Here is a 20,409-nt window from a genome sequence, read left to right as displayed (position 1 = left end):
AATGAGTTGTTTCCTCACTTCCCTCTGACTGTGTCCCTTCTCTTCTTAAAAAACTTGCAAATCATTTCTAAGTGTCTAGTAAATATAAGCTCTGATTAAAGATTCCAAGTGATACCAAGGAACTTATATTTATATATATAAATATATTGAGCTTGTTAATACTATGCATAGTGAACACCTAGTTTACTGACATATTGTTTTCTTCAAGCTGATTTCAGGGCTCCACTGAAAATTTAAAAAGTTTAAGGCCCAACCCAGCATTGATACATCACTAAAGGAAAAAAAAAAACTTGATTTTTGAAACTATAGACTGAATATATTATATATGTTGAAAATACATGCGGCAGAGCTATGTAAATTTCCCAGGTATATCTGTATATGTTCTACCCACCGGCATTCTTTTATTCCTATTTTAACCTCATGTCTGACAACAGTAATGGGATATGTTGAATCAAAAGTCACTGTGGGGCTTCCCTGGTGGCGCAGTGGTTGAGAGTCCGCCTGCCGATGCAGGGGACACGGGTTCGTGCCCTGGTCCGGGAAGATCCCATGTGCCGCGGAGCGGCTGGGCCCGTGAGCCATGGCCCCTGAGCCTGCACGTCCAGAACCTGTGCTCCGCAACGGGAGAGGCCACAACAGTGAGAGGCCCGCGTACCGCAAAAAAAAAAAAAAAAAAAAAAAAAAAGTCACTGTGAAAGAAATGAACAGTAGCTATTGTCATGTGTGCAGCACAAAGTTTATGACTCGGGAGTTCACCACACTTGAAGTCGTATGAAATGATACCCCAGTCCTCTCATACCCAGTGTTCACAGCTTACTGTGTATTATCAGAAAATCCAGTGGGAAAGTTACTAACAAGAGGGGTCTCTACCAGTATCTTTGGTTGTCAGACAACTTTACTGAAAATCATTGTGATTATACATATGTGACGTGGAAAGGGAAGTCATGTATGCATGCAGTTCTCATGTACGGGTCTGAGTTGAGAAGACATACCCACGTCCTCTTGGTTGTCTTCTCTTGTTCTCATTTCAGTTCCATGCTTGAACAGCACTGTGGATTGAATGGGAATTTCTCTGCTCTACTCAATTCCTGGGGTGTTCACTGAGGTCACCCCACACGGGCTGCTGTCTCTGTGTCTCCAGCCTGTGTGAGCTCCAGAGGTTGGTAGCTTACAGCTTCCTAGTAGTTGTTCCCCCCCGCTTCATATATTCTTTGTCTGGCTTCATGGAGACTTGCCCTAAGAATATAAAGCTTATAGTTTAGTTGAAAACCCCAGGGGACACTTCCGCAGGTTTCTGCAGTTACTTCCCTGTAAACTCTTATGTCTGATTATCCTGCTTCACAAATGCCAGCTCCCCTCATAGTCTCTTACTTTGACATGTTTTCTTTTTTTTTTTTTTTTGAGGTACGCGGGCCTCTCACTGTTGTGGCCTCTCCCATTGCGGAGCACAGGCTCTGGACGCGCAGGCTCAGCGGCCATGGCTCACGGGCCCAGCCACTCCACAGCATGTGGGATCTTCCCGGACCGGGGCACGAACCCATGTCCCCTGCATCGGCAGGCGGACTCTCAACCACTGCGCCACCAGGGAAGCCCTCTTTTTTTTTAATTTTTAAAATTTTATCTTTCTAATTTTTATTGAAATATAGTTGAGTTACAATCTTGTGTTAGTTTCAGGTGTATGGCGAAGTGATTCAGTTTTACATATATATCTACATATATGTTCTTTTTTAGATTTTTTTTTCCATTATAGGTTATTACAAGATATTGAGTGTAGTTCCCTGTGTTATACAGTAGATCCTTGTTGGTTATCTACTTTATATATAGTATTGTGTATATTTTAATTCCAGACTCCTTGTTTATCCCTCCCCCATCCCCCCCACTATCCCCTTTGGTGACCATAAGTTTCTTTTCTAAGACTGTGAATCTTTCTGTTTTATAAATAAGTTCATTTGTATCATTTTTGTTTTTAGATTCCACATGTAAGCGTTATCATATAATATTTGTCTTTGCACATCTGTCTTCTGACCTCAGCAAAACCACTGTACTTTGTTAGAGGTCCTCCACCTATGCAGCCATCTGGAAGTGTCCCCAGGGAGAAAGACTTCATGATTCTGTGGTCCCCTTTCCTTGAGTTCATTCTCTTAAGAATATAATTCTTCAGTTATAATATAATTATAATATAATTATAATTATATATAATGTAATATAATTCTTCAGTTATATAATTGCTTTTGACAAAAGGCTGAGCCATATTTATTATGTTCCATCATGGCCGGAAGTAGGATTCTCTAACAACATGTTTTACATTTGTTTCTCGCCTTAGGAGTAACTGGAACATCCAAATTGTATAAATTCAAATTCCAAATGATTTAATATACCTCCTATAGCATGCCTGTCTTGTCCTCTCCCTGTGTTGACTGGCATATTATTTCTAGACCACCCTTTCACCGAATGTATAAATCTTTTATCAAGGGAGGTCTCTTTTTTCATTAGTTGATAAGGGCTAAAACCTAAATCCCTAGCTTACAGAGTCTGGACTTCCCTTCCATAATTGTCACAGTTTCATCACATAGTTACTTTCTCTGATTACAGTGCGTAGAATAAACTAGCAGTTAGTTATATTTTACTGTATACTGATTAGCCCACTCATGGAGTAATGTTTGTTTTGATTGTTCCTTATTGAGAGGAAGATACACTGTCTTAAGTCAAGTTACCAAGAAGCAGATTCTGAAATGAAGACTTATGTGAAACTGGTTTATTAAGGAGGTGGTCCGAGGAAGAGTGCCCGGAAGCAGGACAGGGAGGGAGAGGAAGCCCAGCAGGAGGTAATTTCAGCTTCACTTCAACCTGGTTCTATAGGGAAGCTCTTAAGTAAAAGAGACACCTCAAAGTTGTCCAGAATTGAGACAACTTTGTCCTTGAACTGGGCTTTCAAACTGCCCCATCTGTGATTTCTGGGCCAAAGGCCTTGAGGATGGGCAATAAATTCCCAGATGCCCTGGTTTCCCACCTGCCCACAAAAAGGTCTCCAGCAGCCCAAGGACAGTTCTCTAAGAAGTAGAGTAGGCAAAGCACACCTAAAGGCAGGGAGAGGGTGCACCACCCCCGTAAAAAGGGGTGCACAAACTATGGTATATGACTGCTTGAGCTATAGGGTATTTATCCAAGATGCTACAATATTCCCAGAAAGGAGCAAATATAGTCTTTAAATAGCATCTTGTGAAAAGGGGTTAAATCTGTTCTGTACGGTCTCAAGAAGGTAAACTAAAACTTCTGGATGGAAGGAACATCAGAAAGGTTAGAACTTCTCCAAATGTTTTAACAGAGTTCCTTATAGATGCCATAGTGGCTGGGAACATCTTTATATTCTGACTCTTAGGTGTCAAGGTCATCCCACCAGCACATCCTGCCAAGAGTAGAGAGTTAAGATGTGGTTTCCAAAGCTTCCAAATTGTGAGCAAACTAGACAATCATGTTGTCAGACTTGATTCGCTGAAGATATTTTAAGAAAAAGGGCAAATATCCTACTAACTGAAATCTGTTAAATTTCCTTCCACAAAATTACACACTTATTAAAATAAGGCATTCTGTTATCAGTTTCTTATTTTCCCTGAATCACCATACAGCACATGTTCAGTCTTCTGGGACAGTTTAGGTCAAAGATAACACGGGGCTAGAAAAATGAAAAGAAAATGAAAAAAAAAACCACTTCTGTATCTTCCTCCTTTCTTGTTTGCAGCACTATGAAATAAGTAAAGGGAATTGAATAAAATCTCAGGATAAGGAGACCATAACCCAATCTGGGCACCTTCTGAGAACTTTCATTTTTTTCACTTCTCTCTTTCCACTGTTTTTTTTTTTAAATAGCTTTGTATACTGGTGATCCTGTAAACATAAACATTTTAGGTGTGGAGAACGGACCTCTAAAGGAAGACTTGAGAGTCTTTGGCAAAATGTAAGTAAAGAAACATCCCCTCACTCTGATTAAAAACACCAAAAACCACCCCTCTGAGGAGACTTTACCTTTAAGAATTAGGCAAAGGAGGCGGTCAGCAACTGAGAGACAGGGACAAACATTTTCTGTTTCTAATGTTCCATGTCCAATCCTTCAAACTGAGGCTTTATCAAAATAATTTTTTTTTTCTAGAGAGCAGAAAATCCTCACTAACAGGAACTATTTAAAGTCTCTTGGCCTTACATTGAAACTGCAGATTTGGCAGGAGTAGGTTTCAGCTGGATTTTCTGGGCAGTAAGTAATGCAGCAGCAAATTTACTCTTCTTAGTATAATGGCAACCGTCATTGGAAGGAAAGGGAATGACTTCAGGCAGTGCCAAATTTTAAATGAAAAATCTAACTATAGCCGTTCCTTGCACTTTCTGGGAGAGGGCTGAATGATTGCGTGGGAAGCCAGGGTGAAGGATGACCTCAACCTGCCTGCTTTGGAGACTAGCTCAAGGGATAGCTGAGGTCAGCTAGCCCCACACCTGGCCCCTGGGGAGGATTTGCAGTCATGTGACAATGGGAGCAGCATGGAATTGAAAAGCAACTTAGCTGGGTTGAACCCAGGTAGAGCTGGTATCAAGGGAAGGTGGTTTCCTCTTTGATATCTGAGCCCTTGAGCTGCAGCATGAGAAATAATCAGAGTTATGGTGTAAACCAGCCAGCGAGTCTCTGGGGCCTTTTTTGGATTCTGTACCAGGCAGGGGTAAGTCCCTGATGGAGCCAAGGAGACATCATGGTGCACATTCGTCCTTATGTAAGTGACAGGAAGCAACTGCTTACTTTCAATGATTTCTCTTTTCACTCTACAGCTTTCTATCCCCTGACCTTCCACTCCACCTTAAAAATGAGTCATTTTACAAAAGCAGACTTCTTTGTGAATAGTAATGTAAGTCTCAAGTTACTTCTACCAATCTAAAAGTAGATATTTGGAGTAGAAGGTACAATCTTGAGCTAAACTCAAATTAAGTTATACCAGGGAATGTCTAGAAAACTCATGGGTTAAGGTTGCCAAAAGCATCTTTGCAAGAAGGATGGAACCTTCTGGAAGACACCTCTCCCTAAATGAAGAGGAAGCCAGAAAGGCAAACTCAAACTAGTATTAAACCTGAAGTCTGTGTACAGCATGGGGCCACACACACTCTGCCTTGGGACTGCCATCAAAAAGTGTAAGAAAGAAGAGAAGAGGGGATTTCTCCCCATTTTTAGTCATGGTTTTTCAGTTCTACCCCTGCAGGGCTCAGTGCATCTGTGATGAGCCCAAGGGGAGACTTCAGTGACTGTCTTAGAAAGTGATAGAGGTGGTGCCCACCTAGTGTAACAGTCCCCAGAAAAAGGGCCAGTGCCCCCAGGAAGATGCAGTGATACCCTGCTCAGACAGCAGTGGAGCCCAGGATGCAGAGCAAGGCACAGAAGAGGCCACAGTGCCAGATGGAAACTGCAGCAAAAGGACCAGTCTCTGCAAAGGAGCTGATCAGAAGCTACACATGAGATACCCAGATGGAGACGCCTATTAATTCTTGGGCAAAAGGAGCTTTTTGGGAATTTGAAGTACTGCATGAGCAAGTAGAGAAATGAGCCCCTAACAAGGTTTTTTAAACATAAACTCATTTATACTCATAGGTTGATGAGAGCTACAAAAACAAAACAGTGTTCCATTTGATAAGCAGCTCTTGCTTTGATCTACTGTCGAACCAGGCAGCAAAACAGTCACAGTCCCCAGGATTACCTTCCTTCACTCAGGCTCCCGTGAACAGTGGGAAATCGTATGGAATCTAATCACAGAAAAGACAACCACTGGAAGAATTCAGATTCACAGGACTCCCAGCAGTTCCCTTTAACAGACTGGTAAAGCATAAAGCAGAGAAGATCGCTGACATCTGAGGCCAAGTTTAAAGGCCCTGTAGTCTCATGCCTACCAGGACGGCTTATTGTGGGGTAAACCCTGCAGATACCCCAGTGTTTTTCACTTGCCCCTCCCAGGGCTTTTCCAGGAAATGCAAAAGGTATCCAGTAACATCAAATGAAAATTCCTCAAGACTTTTTCCTCTATGCAAAGGGGAAATAAAACATTTTTGGAAGCAGAAAATGAGCTATGTAAGCATCCTAACAGGTGGGTTTTAAGTTCTTCCACAAATAATACCTTTGATCAGTGAAAAAATATATGTCAAATGTTGTTTCCTCATTCTTGGTAGACTATATAAAGGATATCATTTTATTTCTCCTATCAGACCAAAAAAATGTCACTTTCAAGTCAAAATGTGCGCATAGTAGGACCTCAGTAAATATGCATCGGAAAATGACTTCCATTCAATGGACACCCTTGAAGTACTCTTTTCACATTCACAATGACCCTATTGTCCTTGTTTTAGACATTTTATAGATGAATATTTTATAGATGAAGTTTAGAGGGGTTAACAACCAGGTATATACAATTTAATAAATAAGACCATGAAAGATAAATTTAGTAACACTTAAAACAATGGATCAACCCCCAAATGACTTTTAAAGAAACTTTTTTCCAAAAATGAAAATATATTTGTTTTCTGATTGTTAACGTGCGCCCATTGTTACATTTTCCAGTAATCCATAAACTTATCCCCAAAGAATTGCAAATAGAATCCCCATTGTGACAATCATCCTGTAAGGTTACAGTTGGGTGGGGGCAATGCACTTACATTGAAGCACAGTCACCCTCTTCCCAAGCTCAGCCCTACTAGTGGGCTTTGAAACTTATCTTGACTCAACTAACAAGGGTTGTTTCTTGAGATCTTGAGAATTTTATCAAATCTCTCTTACTCAGTTGAAAGATCTCTTTGCTTTTACCAAAAGCATAACATGGCACCTCAGTGGAGGCAACCACAAGTGGGGAGAACCATCAGGGGTGTGTTTGATTGTGTGATTTCCACTCTAGGGCAGCCTCACCCTCGTTCATCACCCCAGACCAAGTTGGAAGACCCCTAACTTATTTATGCAGGACAACTATGCCACCAGCTATTCCTACAAAACTCCAGGGGCATAGGAAATTTTTGTTTAACAGTCTGAAAAGCAAAAACACTTTTAAAAATAAAATTAACTCACACATGAAATTCCCTTTGGTGGTGAAAATTGTCCCAGATGAAATTATTAAACAAAAATCACCTGAGAGTATAAATAGGTTAAATTACAGTTGACCCTTGAACAGCGCAGGTTTGAATTGAGTGGGTCCACTTATACATGTATTTTTAAAATATATATTGGAAAATTGGAGATTTGTGATAATTTGAAAAACAACCTGCAGACAAACCATGTAGCCTAGAAGATTGAAAAACTTAAAAAGTTATGTATGTCATGAGTGCATAAAATATATATAGATACTAGTCTGTTTTATCATTTACTCCCAGAAAGTATACACAAATCTATTATAAAAAGTTAAAATTTACCAAAACTTACGCACACAAACACTAGCAGACGGGACGTAGTGCCATTTGTAGTTGAGAGAAAGATGCAGTATTAAGTCATAACTGCATAAAATTAACTGTAGTATATAGTGTACTACTCTAATAATTTTGTAGCCACATCCTGCTGCTATTTTGGTGAGCTCAAGTGTTGCAAGTATCTGCTTAAAATGCTGTATGATGCTAATCATCTGTGAGTGAGCGAGTGAGCAGTTTGTCTCTCCAGTAACTTGCATATTGCAGTGAAAAGTGATCTCTCACAGTTCTTGCGTATTTTTCATCATGTTCAGTGCAATACTGTAAACCTTGAATAACACCATGGGACCCTTGGTGCCCTAGTGTTGCTGGAAGTGCTCCGAAGCAGCAAAGTCATGACTCTACAAGGAAAAGCTGAATTGTGTGATACATACCTTAGATTGAGGTCTGCAGCTTCCGTTGGCCACCATTTCGAGATAAAGGAATCCAGGGCCAGGACCACTGTAAAGAAAAAAAAGGAATTTGTAAAGCTGTTGCTTCAGCTACAACAGCAGGTGCAAACACTTTGCACTTTTCACAAAATACCTTTTTAACTTGTATTGAAAATGCAGCTTTTATGTGGGTGCAGGATTGCTGTAAGAAAGGCATGTCTAGAGATGCTAATATGTTTCAAGAAAAAGTGAAATCATTATATGGCAACTTGAGCAGAGGGAAGGTGAAGGATCTAAAACTGGAGGATGTACTGCCAGCAAAGGATGGTTTGATAACTTTAGAAAGAGGTTTGGCTTAAAAAATCTCAAGATTATAGGAGAGGGAGCTTCTGCTGACCAAGAGGCAGCAGATGAGTTCCCGGATACCATCAACAGAATCACTGAGGAGAAAGGAAATCTCCCTGGACAGGTTTTTTAATGCAGGCAAAAGTGTCCTATTCTGGAAAGAAAAAAATGCCACAAAGGATATTTATTATCAAGGAAGAGAATCGAGCACCAGGATTTAAGGCAGGAATGGATAGTCAGTCTAATGCTACTGTTTTGTACAAATACTGTCTGGTTTATGATCAGGACTGCGGCTGCCCTTATCTACAAAGCTGCTAATTCCTGGGCCTTAAAGAGAAAAGACGAACACTGCCAGCTGCCAGTCTTTTGGATTAACAACAAGAAGGGCTGGACAACAAGAACCCTTTTTCTGGATTGTTTCCATCCATGTCCTTTAAGACTTTGAAAATTATTTTGTTATTGGATGATGCCTCTGGTCACCCAGAACTTTATGAATCCAACACTGAAGGTGTCAAGGTGGTCTACTCATCCCCGAACACATCTCTAATGCAGCCTCTAGATCAGGGAGTCATAAGGAACTTTAAGGCCCATTACACACAGTACTGTATGGGAAGGATTGTCAACACTATGGAAGAGAAACCCAATAGAATATCATGAAGGTCTGGAAAAATCACACCATTGGAGATGCCATCTTTGTTATGGAAAAAGCTGTGAAAGGCAACAAGCCCCAAACAATAAATTCCTACTGTGTCCAGATATTGTGTATGACTTCAGAGAATTTACAACAGAGCCAATGAAGAAAATCATGAAAGAGACTGGATATGGCAGAAAAAAAAAAAAAAGTGGGAGGTGAAGGGTTTTAGGATATGAATCTTAGAGAAATTCAAGAGCCAATATAGACACCACACGAGAGGAATTAACAGATGGAGATGAGTGCTTCTGAACAGTGCCAGATGATGAGGAAAGAGATGTAGACAAAGCAGTGCCAGAAAAGAAATAGACATTAGACAATCCGGAAGAAGGCTTCCAACTGTTCAAGGCTGCTTTTGACTTCTGGTACAACATAGACCCTTCTATGACATGGGCATTGAAACTAAAGCAAACGGTGGAAGAAGGATTAGTCGTGTATAGAAGCATTTGTAGAGAAATAAAAAAGCAAAAGCGTCAGACAGAAATGGTGATGTATTTCCATGAAGTTACAGGGAGTGCACCTGCTTCTCCTGTGTCCCCTTCCACCTCCTCCACCTTTCCCGCCTCTGCCACCCCTGAGACAGCAAGACTACTCCCTCCTCTTCCTCCTCGTCCTCAGACTACTGAACATGAAGATGATCAGGATGGAGACCTTTATGATGATCCACTTCCACTTAATAAATAGTAAACAATCCTCATACCATACAGTTAATAAACTTATCTGTTGTGTATGTGTGTGTGACTTTGTGTGACTATCTAATGACTGTACAGCAAGAACTGTATGAGACATTTTTGTGTCATCATCACGGCCTAAATATTCATTGTGTAGAACATCGTGCGCAAGACTTGTATTGGAGGGGCTTCCCTGGTGGCACAGTGGTTAAGAATCTGCCTGCCAGTGCAGGGGACACGGGTTCGATCCCTGGTCCAGAAAGGTCCCACATGCAACTCCCGTGCAGCAACTAAGCCTGTGCACCACAGCTACTGAGCCTGTACTCTAGAGCCTGTGAGCCACAACTACTTAGCCCACATGCTGCAACTACTGAGCCCGTGCTCCACAACAAGAGAAGCCACCATAATGAGAAGCACGTGCACCACAATGAAGAGTAGCCCCCACTCGCCACAGCTAGAGAAAGCCCACACGCAGCAGCGAAGACCCAGTGCAGCCAAAAGAAAAAAAAAAAAGACTTAGATAGTCTGTCCTCACATAGGCATATGGTAAGTGACATTTAAAATAAAATTAATAATGTGTTAGTTTTCCTACTGTTTTATATTTCCATAGAGTATGCCTGTCTCCTGTCTCTCTCACAATTTAAGAAACTTCGTATCAGTCTATCATCACAAGTAAGTGTTTTTTTTAAAAAAGTACCGATGTTTCCAATACTGTATTATGAGTATGACTACGATATTATATGCCATAAAAATTTTATAATGATTCATTCACTAGTGTATAGGCTACGCTACTTACTGTGAAGCAATACACTGGGCTACCATAAAGCAATGATATTGCTGTTGCTTCATTATCAGTGAATGCATCGTTAGCCCTGTCAATAAATATAAATTTCTTTTTCACATTATATTTTCCTTTTTGATGTCTAATGTTAGTAATAGGTATAACATCTACAGTGTTTGTATCATGTAAGATGATACTGATGTAAGTACTGACAGATAGTTCATCTTGTAAACAGATGACATAAACTTATGATATCAATAAATACAGTACAGAACTCTAAGTGTATTTTCTCTTATGATTTTCTTAATCTATTTTCTTTTCTCTAGGTCACTTTATTGTAAGAATACAGTATATAATACATATACCATACGAAAAATGTATTGACTGTTTGTTATCAGTAAGACTTTTAGTCAATAGCAGGCTATTAGTAGTTAAGTTATTGGGGTGTCAAAAGTTATATGCAGATTTTTAAAATAAATTTATTTATTTTTATTTGTTTATTTTTGCTGCATTGGGTCTTCGTTGCTGCATGCTGGCTTTCTCTAGTTGTGGCGAGCAGGGGTTATTATTCGTTGTGGTGCGCGGGCTTCTCATTGCAGTGGCTTCTCTTGTTGTGGAGCACGGGCTCTAGAGGGCAGGCACAGTAGTTGTGGAGCACAGGCTTAGTTGCTCCGCGGCATGTGGGATCTTCCCGGACCGGGGCACGAACCCGTGTCCCCTGCATCAGCAGGCGGATTCTCAACCACTGCGCCACCAGGGAAGCCCGAAAAGAACAATTTTTTAAAATGTAAATATTTATTTCTGGTTGCCTATATCACTAGCTGAAAAAAAAAAAGTGCTATATTTTGGTTTTGCTAAACTCTGCTTTTCCAGAAAGATGGATACCTGAGCCAATGAGGAATAAAGCCCCGTTTCATGGGGAGAAAACTTGGTGGTGCCGTGCAAGGAAGAGAATAAGTTTCTTCCACTTTAGGGGTAATTAATTCTTTCCATGGGCTTGGAAATAGAGGACACAACTTAATCAATTGTCACAAAGTGAACATACCCATTTAATTGGCATCCAGATCAAGAAACAGCCTATTACCAGCATCTCCAAAGTGCAGCCCCTCTGTGCGTCCTTCCAGGAACTACTCCCTCAAGTATAACCACTGCTCTGGTTTTGCCAGTTTTTAAATTTTATGCAAAGATTGAAGCATGCACTTTTTCACATCCTATCTATTTCATTCAGTACCATGTTAACTAATGTTTGTTATTACATGAATTTTTAAATTCTTTAATTATGTCACACGCCTACAGGAAAAGTAGCAAAATGTGTATGTAAATTTAAAGTGAAATTAGAAAATAAAAACTCATGTTCCCTCACACAAGTTTATGAAATGGAGTTTTACCAGATCTTGATTCCCTGTGTGCCCGTCTTTCACTGCACCTGTCCCTCTCCAAACTGAGAAGTAACATCAAACCTGGTTGTACAAGGAAAGGGTAACATGGGCACAGGAGATGAAGAGTCCAAGGAGAAGACAAGCGGAACAGAATGTCTTGAGTCTTGCTTCACCTCGCTGAGGATTTATGAGAACCCCTTCTGGGGATGTCTGTGGAAAAGGACTCCAGTGAGTTCTGGGAAACCAAGGGCTCACAGCAGTCAGGGCAAGTGGGAGGGCTGTGTATGGTCCAGGAATGTACTGTTGACCTGAAACAAATAGACTGCCAGATATTTCTCCAGTAAAGATGGGTTTATTCAAGATCAGCAGAGAATTGCAGTTCTGGGTCTGCAGCCATAATGAGCCATATGCAAGTCCCCAGACAGCAAGGGAAGGAGGATGCTTTTATAGAGGGGAAAAGGGAGTTGGGAGGGATGTAGGAAACAGTCCTGGCTTTTCATTGACTGAGTCCTTGCCAGGGAAGAAGTCTTCCTTCCTCTTGGGCTCTTCTATAGTCGTAGGAGGAGAGAGCTCCCCCTTCTGGTCTCCCAACTCTATTTAATTGAGGTTTCTGTTTATTCTTTTATTCTTTTTTCTTTTTTAACAGTATCCACCTGTGAGCTGCTCCGTTTTCTCTGCTTCTCCTTGCTCAAGAGTAGGACAGAAACGAATACATCTGTGAAGCAAAATGATTGTCTTCAGCTGAGCAGGCAGCAAGGAAGGGAGGATCGCTCTGGAAGTGCTTCAATGCCTGATCAAGCCGTGCCGAGTTCAGGTAAGATTCTAGCCCTGCCCATTCCAGCCACTCCCCAACCCCCGCAGGCTCTGTTTTTCCAGTTAAACATATGAGAATTGGCAGTGTGTCTTGTAAGAATAGCCCTGAGCCTGTCGTGTCCAGCTGCCCCTCTTTTCTGGTCCTCATTCTTGCTTCTGCTGATGACATTCGAGATAAATCATAGACGTTTCTTCAGGCAAGAGTAAGAGAGAAAGGAAATGTCCCCTCCTTAAAGAAAACCGCTGGTTGGGGCTTCTCTGGTGGCGCAGTGGTTGAGAGTCCACCTGCCGATGCAGGGGACACGGGTTCGTGCCCCGGTCTGGGAAGATCCCACATGCCGCGGAGCGGCTGGCCCGTGAGCCATGGCCGCTGAGCCTGCGTGTCCGGAGTCTGTGCTCCGCAACGGGAGAGGCCACAACAGTGAGAGGCCCGCGTACCGCCAAAAAAAAAGAAAGAAAGAAAGAAAGAAAACCGCTTGTTGAAAGGCCCTGGTCCACCAGTGAGCAACAGCACATCGAGGCGACAGGATGCTGTCGCTGTCAGGAGAGGTGGGAGATGGTGCCCCAGACCAACTGCCCGATTTTGCTGTTGACTAACTAGGTTTGCTTCTCCCGGAGCTGATTAAATAAAGGCAGAATATAACTGATTGCGTTATTTCCCCTCCTTGTCAATAATAACAAAACCCTATTTTCTAAATGGCGCGCATTGTAGGCTATGGTAGAGGAGGGGCAGTTCAGAGACCATTTCAGACAGAGGTGGAGAATAGACTCTTGTCCCACACTGCCTGGGGTTTAAGCCCAAGGCAGAACCGTCCCTTTGCTTCCTTCTTGTTTGCCTTTATCCACCACAGCACTCCCAATTCCAGGTGAGAGATGTAAACACAGCGGGCTCTTAGAGAATTAGTTCTGTTCATACTAAGAATTCTGAAAAGCACCATTCATTGCTAGCGGCAGAGCCAATGCGAGGAGGAAAGGCTTGGCTCTTCCGTTTGGAACGTGCATCTAAGGCTTGTCTTCCATTCAGCCCCACAGTTGCCAGGGCCCAAAGGGTTTCAGGGAGGTGAATGCACATCCTGATCCTGGGAAAGGGCTCCTGAACTCATCCCAAGCTAAAACAGCAGCAAAATGAAGGAGGGTTTTTTTTTTTAATGTAGTAGGAAAGCAGTTTGTTTCCCACTAGAAACAGGAAAGTGGGAAAGAAACTAGTTTTACCAGTTTCTAGTTCTGGCTGGAGGGAGTTGGTTTGCTGTAGCATTTGCAAAAATGTATTTCATGGAACCAGTGAAGGACGCTGACAGTTACGTGAGAAGGGATTTTTGTGGTTAAATTTACTTACCAAACAACAGATTTAAATAAGTTAATCCCTAATTTGCTATTAACTGTAATATTAAATTAACTAGGACATTCCAGCTATGGTAGTTAGTGAACTAGTTATTGTATTTCTTTGGTCAAATGTGAAAATAGCTCATACTCAGTTCTCTCATTAAAAGTCAAAAGCATTACTTTGGGGATGCTATAGTTTTATTTCCAGAGGGAAACATACACTTTAAACCACAAGAGGGCAGCAGTATTACATTTTTAATCAAATGCCTCGAAGCTCAACATAGGGCCTAAAACCATAATTATAGTGTAACAATTGTATGTTTTTCTCCAAATGGTTCTTATTAATTCTGATGGCGGTTTATGAGGAAAGTTATTTTTAAAGTTTCTGTGACTATGGTTTGTTATATATGAGACTACTTTCAAAGAAGAGCGCAATAATTTTAGTGAGTGAATTAAAGTGCCTCACTAGGGTGAATTTAGCAAAAACCTTTAGACTTCACATTTAAAGATCACATCATTAAAATTCTACTAGTATATCTTTTCTATGATATTAAAGGGATTAAACAAAACTGTATTTAGCGCTGGATAAAACTTGTCATGGTTTAGGTGTATGAATTTTTTTATAGCCATTATATTGTAATAACTTTTAATAGGTATATGTGTCTTTAAAGCTAGACCTAGTTAAAATGAGGAAATCAGTAAGCATGAAAGTTTACAATGAATAACCCTAATTTAACGTAAAAAATAATGGAGTACTTTTCTGCACTGAATCTACATTTTCTTCACTTTTAAGATGCAATAAAATGTCAGTAATTCCGTTTAGCCACCAGGTGGCGCTGCTTACTTAAACAATAAAATATAGATGGAAAGAGGAAATTGAAGATCCAAGAACTATACATATCCAACACATATCCAAGGTCTTTGAGAAAATACGTTAGAAAAATCTGGAAAGGAAAATCTGGGAGGAAAATGCACTGTCTGGAGCAGATACCTCACAGAACTACATGAAGTCCATGAAATTCATTTAATGGTGAAACTTAAACATGGACGCTGACATTTTCACAAAAAAACAAAAGACAAAAGAGTCTATTCTAACAAAAATCTCGCACCATGGAAGCTACTTATTTTTACCCATGAAATTGTTCCTTTTGTTTCGCAGGCAATGAAAATCAATTGCATTTTACTACCTTTCACGTTAGTAAAAGGGGAAAGAAAATTGTTCCCTAATTCAGCAAAAGGTGGAGAAATCAAACAAATCTCATGTAATCTGTATCATCTGTATAGATGCGGTACAGAAGTATTTATATGTATAGAAGTAATTATATGTGTAGATAAGCCAAACTTCATCCTTATTCATGCATTTGCCAAAAATATAGTTTTATTTAACTTGGGGGGGGGGATAAATGATTTGATTATAGATACCTGCTAGAGCATAAATGAATTTGGAATGCATTAACCATTTCATTAAAAATGTGCTTTACAATGATTACTTGTAATATAACCAATCAATGATAACAGTATTATGAAATTTGACAAATATGAACATGGTTATAGGTTTACCATGCACTGTTGTCAAACTACATATAGGAAAAGGAACTGCTAACACTTACTGAGGTCCAAAGCTCGTAGGGATTTTTTTTTTCATTTATTATTTCTGTTCTCAGTGTTGCAAAGAGAACTAGAATTTAAATTCTAGTTTTGACCCTGAAAGCCATGCTATTTCCATCAATGTTGATAAAATCAAGGAGGAGACAGGAATGCCACCTGAGCTCTCCCCAATGCCTTCAGCAAAGATCACTAAATACTTCTGAACTTCTTTCCCTCTGAACCCAGATGGAGCTTTGGATTCTCAACTCAGCATTTCAGGTAATTGATACTAATTCCACTCTTGATTAATGGCAGAGAGGTTGAAACCTGTTTGCCATCTTGGCTTTTTCAGTCACATTGCTCCTAAGTAGAAGTTCTCTTTTCTCAAAGTTTATGTAAAGTTCTAGAAGCAATTACCAGCAATGTAACACTAAATATTAACAGAAGGTTGAGATATTTGATTTTAGTTCATGAAGAAATTAAGTACATATTTATTTGTAGATGTTTTACTGGCAGTGAACAAATGCCTAAATCTTTTATTTAGTTTTATTAATTTCCTGTAGAGGAAGATATATGCCCTAAAATGTTAATATTTGAATTTTTGGTTATCTAATTAAACAAGATAGTAGTAAAATAATAGCTAGCATTTAATGAGTCCTGAGCACTTAGCCTGTGTCATCTGCTGTTCTAAGTGCTTTTTGTGTGTCCTCTCAACAATCCTATGAGCTACTTATTATTATCATACCCATTTAATAGATAAGCAAGTTAAGGCAAAAATGTGTACATCAGTAACTACAAATCCAGGAATTTTGTGACACCTTTGGGTCAGGGTTGGCAGGATCACGGCCTCAGACACTTTTCTCCATTGGTCACTGGATCATTTGCTGATCTTGATTCAATCAAATAAACATTGTGCTAGGTATTGATTTATTTTTTTCTCAGCTACGAACCCTTTCTCTACTCTGCTTTGTGGTGCTGGGGCTGGAACTCTGCAGACAGCAATTCTGCTTTGCCAGCTTCTGCCAATAAGGGGCACTAGGGGCTGAAAGAGGAAGAAGGACTTGCTTCTTCCTGTCTGCGTGCAGTTCCTATGAACATGTGACACTTCACTCAGGCAGGAGCAGTGCCTTCTTGTAGAAGCAGCTGAATCCAGCCTGCAGTTTCTCCAGTGTAGAAGCAGCTGAATCCAGCCTGTAGTTTCTCCAATGTCTGTAGTTTTTCCAACATGGCCGTGTTCCCAGCGCTTGCAGAAGCAGCCTCATTGCACCTTCCTCAGGGATTCCACCAGCTGAGCACAAGTACCCCTTCCTCCAGCGCTTTGGGGGCCCCTTCTCCAGGCTACATTTTAATAATTTCAACCCCTTCCCTTTGCTTCTCCAGCCCTAGAGGTGGTAGCTCTTCCTACAGTTACTGTCTCTGTAAAAATGTTTTGCTTTTAGGTTACCGAGTATTATGGATTGAATAGTGTTCCCTTAAAAGATGTTGAATTCCAAACCCCCACTGCCCGTGAGTAGAACCTTATTTGGCACTAGGATCTGTCAAAAACCAAACTCTTCACAGTGAGTAAAACAACGGAGGAAGATGAGTTTATTGCAAGGGTTTCCACCTGCAAGCCAGGAAACTCAAGGCTCTGGGAGCAATGAATTCTGAGTTGCTCACTGATTAAGGGGTTTAATGGGGCAAACGTGAAAGTTATTTGCCTTTTTCATCTGATTGGTTGCCTAGGGATCTTCTTCCCTATTTAGGTTGAGGCAGCTAAGTCAGGGCAACAAGCGAGTTCAGACCAGACGTGAACGGACTTGGCGGTCAGGGGATTGGCCGAAGCCCTCTGCTGATTTCTGAGAAGAGCTGTAAATTCCTGCAACTTAGGTACGATTAAGTGTCGTTTTCTTTTCTTTCTTTCTGTTTTTTTTTTTTTTTTTTTTTGCGGTACGCGGGCCTCTCACTGTTGTGGCCTCTCCCGCTGCAGAGCACAGGCTCCGGACGCGCAGGCTCAGCTGCCATGGCTCACGGGCCCAGCCGCTCCGCGGCACGTGGGATCTTCCTGAACCGGGGTATGAACCCGTGTCCCCTGCATCGGCAGGCGGACTCTCAACCACTGTGCCACCAGGGAAGCCCTGATTCCTTTAAGTTTCGATTCTACAGGGCTTCACATTTGGTCAAGTTAAGATGAGATCACTGGGGTAGGCCTTAATGCAATATGACTCAGTCCTTATAAAAAGGGGAAATTTGGACATGGAGACAGATGCTCACACAGGGAGAACACCATGTGAACATGAAGGCAGAGATCAGAGTGATGTATCAACAAACCAAGGAACGCCAAATATTGCCGGAAAACGACCAGAAACGAGGAGAAAGACAAGGGACAACTTCTCCCTCACAGCCCTCAGAAGGAAGCAACCCTCCTGACACCTTGCTCTCGGACTTCTGGCCTCCAGAACTGTGAGACAATAAACTTCTGTTGTCTAAGCCCCCAGTCTAAGCCCCCAGTCTAAGCCCCCACTTTATTATGGCTGTCCCTGGAAATTCATACAGCTAGTTAACAATATTATTCTTAGTTAACAATTTTTTAGGTTAAGTTCTCTGTTAAAATAACTAGTATGACTTATCTCTTCTGACTGAGTACTAAATAATATAATAAGTACAGAGAATCATAGATTCTGTTTTTATTGTGGTAACTTTAAAGGTCATCTGCTTTACGTCACTGCCATGTGATTCTTATTTAACTTTAGCAGGTGCATTCGTTTGCTTGGATTGCCATAACAAGCACTGCAGACTGCGTGGCTTAAATAACAGAAATTGATTTTCTCACAGCTCTGAAGGCTAGAAGTCTGAGATCAAGGTGTTGGCTGGGTTGGTTTCTTCTGAGGTCTCTCTCCTTGGCTGGTAGATGGCCATCTTTCCCCTGTGTCTTCACATGGTCTTCCTTGGTGCATGTCTGTGTCCTAATCTCCTCATCTTAAAACGAGACCAGGCATATTGGATTAGAGCCCACCCATGTGACCTCATTTTAACTTAATTACCTCTTTAAAGACCCTATCTCCAAATACAGCCATATTCTGAGATACTGGTGGTTAGGACTTCAACCTATAAATTTTGAGGTTGACACAGTTCAGCCCATACAAGCACGAATCTTTAGATAAAGAAAATGTTAATTCCTTGGGGTCACACAGCCTCCTTTTAGCGGCCCTTTGGAAGGCTGCATGGCAGACCTTCAAATATTCCTCTTGTTGAAGCTCACAAATCTGCCCTTGAAAAATCAAGCTCAATGATCTGTTTCGCCTTGAAAACCAAGCTCACTGATCTGTTTCCCCTTGAAAATTCAAAACTGTTTTTCAAACTTTTGTATCTCTCCTGGCCTCCAGCAGTGCTCAGAGCTTACAGAGGATAGACTGGCAAGCTGGCCCACAGGCTCTCTCAGTAACCTGGAAGGGGGTCCCTCCGTAAAAACATTTTCACTCATTTAAAAGAGTAAGATGCCCTCTTAAAAAATGCTTCATTCTCCCGGGCAAGTTGAAGAGCCACTCAAGCCACTGTAGTAACAATTTTGTTGAAAAGGACCAAAATGGTAGTTGATATAGATGAATAACATAGAAATATCTAAATGCCCCCAATTTTTAAGAAACTTTATGTCCATTTACTAACGCTTCTGTGTAGGAGCCAGGAATATGATTACTCTTTAAATGCCTGTATATCTACTCAATCATCCTCTGGTTTAAGGGGAAATCTCTACATTCTGTTTCTAGAATTCCTCCAAGGCAATTTTTCTGGCATTACTCTTCCCTGTTTCACCTGCTTTCTTCCTTTTCTTGCCATTTGGTTTCAAGCATAGCAACCCGTGAATAAAAGGTGCCTCCCTCCTACATCCCCAGCCAGTCCCCACTGAGGAGGGAAGGTGGATGATATAAACCGAAAGAAAAGTGAGAAGCTGAGGGGCTCTCTACGTGAGACCCCAGGGTGCTGACTACTTATCTTGTTCTTATACCTTCTGCCACACTATTGATTTGGATCTTACAAGTTGAAGAGAGAAAAATGAACACTTTTCTAGAAAAATGGACCATTCTTTAAAAGGTCTAAGAATGGGCAATCTGTAAAAGAGAAACTGCAAATGATCAATACAGAAAGATGCATCTCCTCTCTAATTATCAAAGTCATGTTGGGGGATATTCGAGATGGATCACAGTTTCCCCACTCCTGGTTTCCATGACGAGGCCCTTTCTCTACTCCTGGTCCTTCTCTGTTCTTTTATCTACCTCTCTGCTGAGAAGGGGGAGTAGCTTATTTGCATAGTAAATTTGAGAAGCGCACCCTTAGCTTAGTGGGCTTAGCTAAGGCTCACAACCAACTTTTTTTTTTTTCTCTCTCTCTTAGCTGTGTTCCAGCTTTCTCCTGAGACCTTGCTGCTTACAGGAAGCACTGTTTTCCTCTTCTCGCAGCTCTGCCCCTGGAGAGAGAGGTGAAGGTTGGTGGGAAGGCTGGAGCTTCTGTGACCGGTAAGCAAATTTCCTTATTCTGAGGTTTGTGTAACAAGAGCATTCGGCTCACACGTGAATCCACCTCGCTCTTGACTAGCCTCTCTCAGCACAGATGTTAGTTTGGTCTCTTCTTTACTCTTTGTTTTATTTATCTATTTGTTGAGTGGAGAAGAGGGATGGTATTTGTTGGAAACTGTCTTATAAACCATACCATACTGGTCATAATTTACTTAAATGCTCCATGAATAATCAATACATACAGAATTAAAGTTATTGTTGAGAACTTGGGTTTACAAAGCTGAGCCTACCAACACAGGATATTAAAAACAGTTCAGTAGAACTAACAACATCTTTAAACGGAAATACTGGTTTCTGTCAGCCTTCAAGTCTCAAAGTCTTTGTGTTCACTTACATTTCCTCATCAAAGCTTTTTCACACAGTTTAAGTCTGGATTCAATCTCTTCTTCCCCCTCCTCTGTTACATATTATACCTCTTGTGT

This window comes from Mesoplodon mirus (genome assembly GCF_964341445.2).
Source record: "Mesoplodon mirus genome assembly, chromosome: 16".
Lineage (NCBI taxonomy): Eukaryota > Metazoa > Chordata > Mammalia > Artiodactyla > Ziphiidae > Mesoplodon > Mesoplodon mirus.
The sequence above is the reverse complement of the archived record's forward strand: the minus strand, read 5'-3'. Positions refer to the sequence as shown.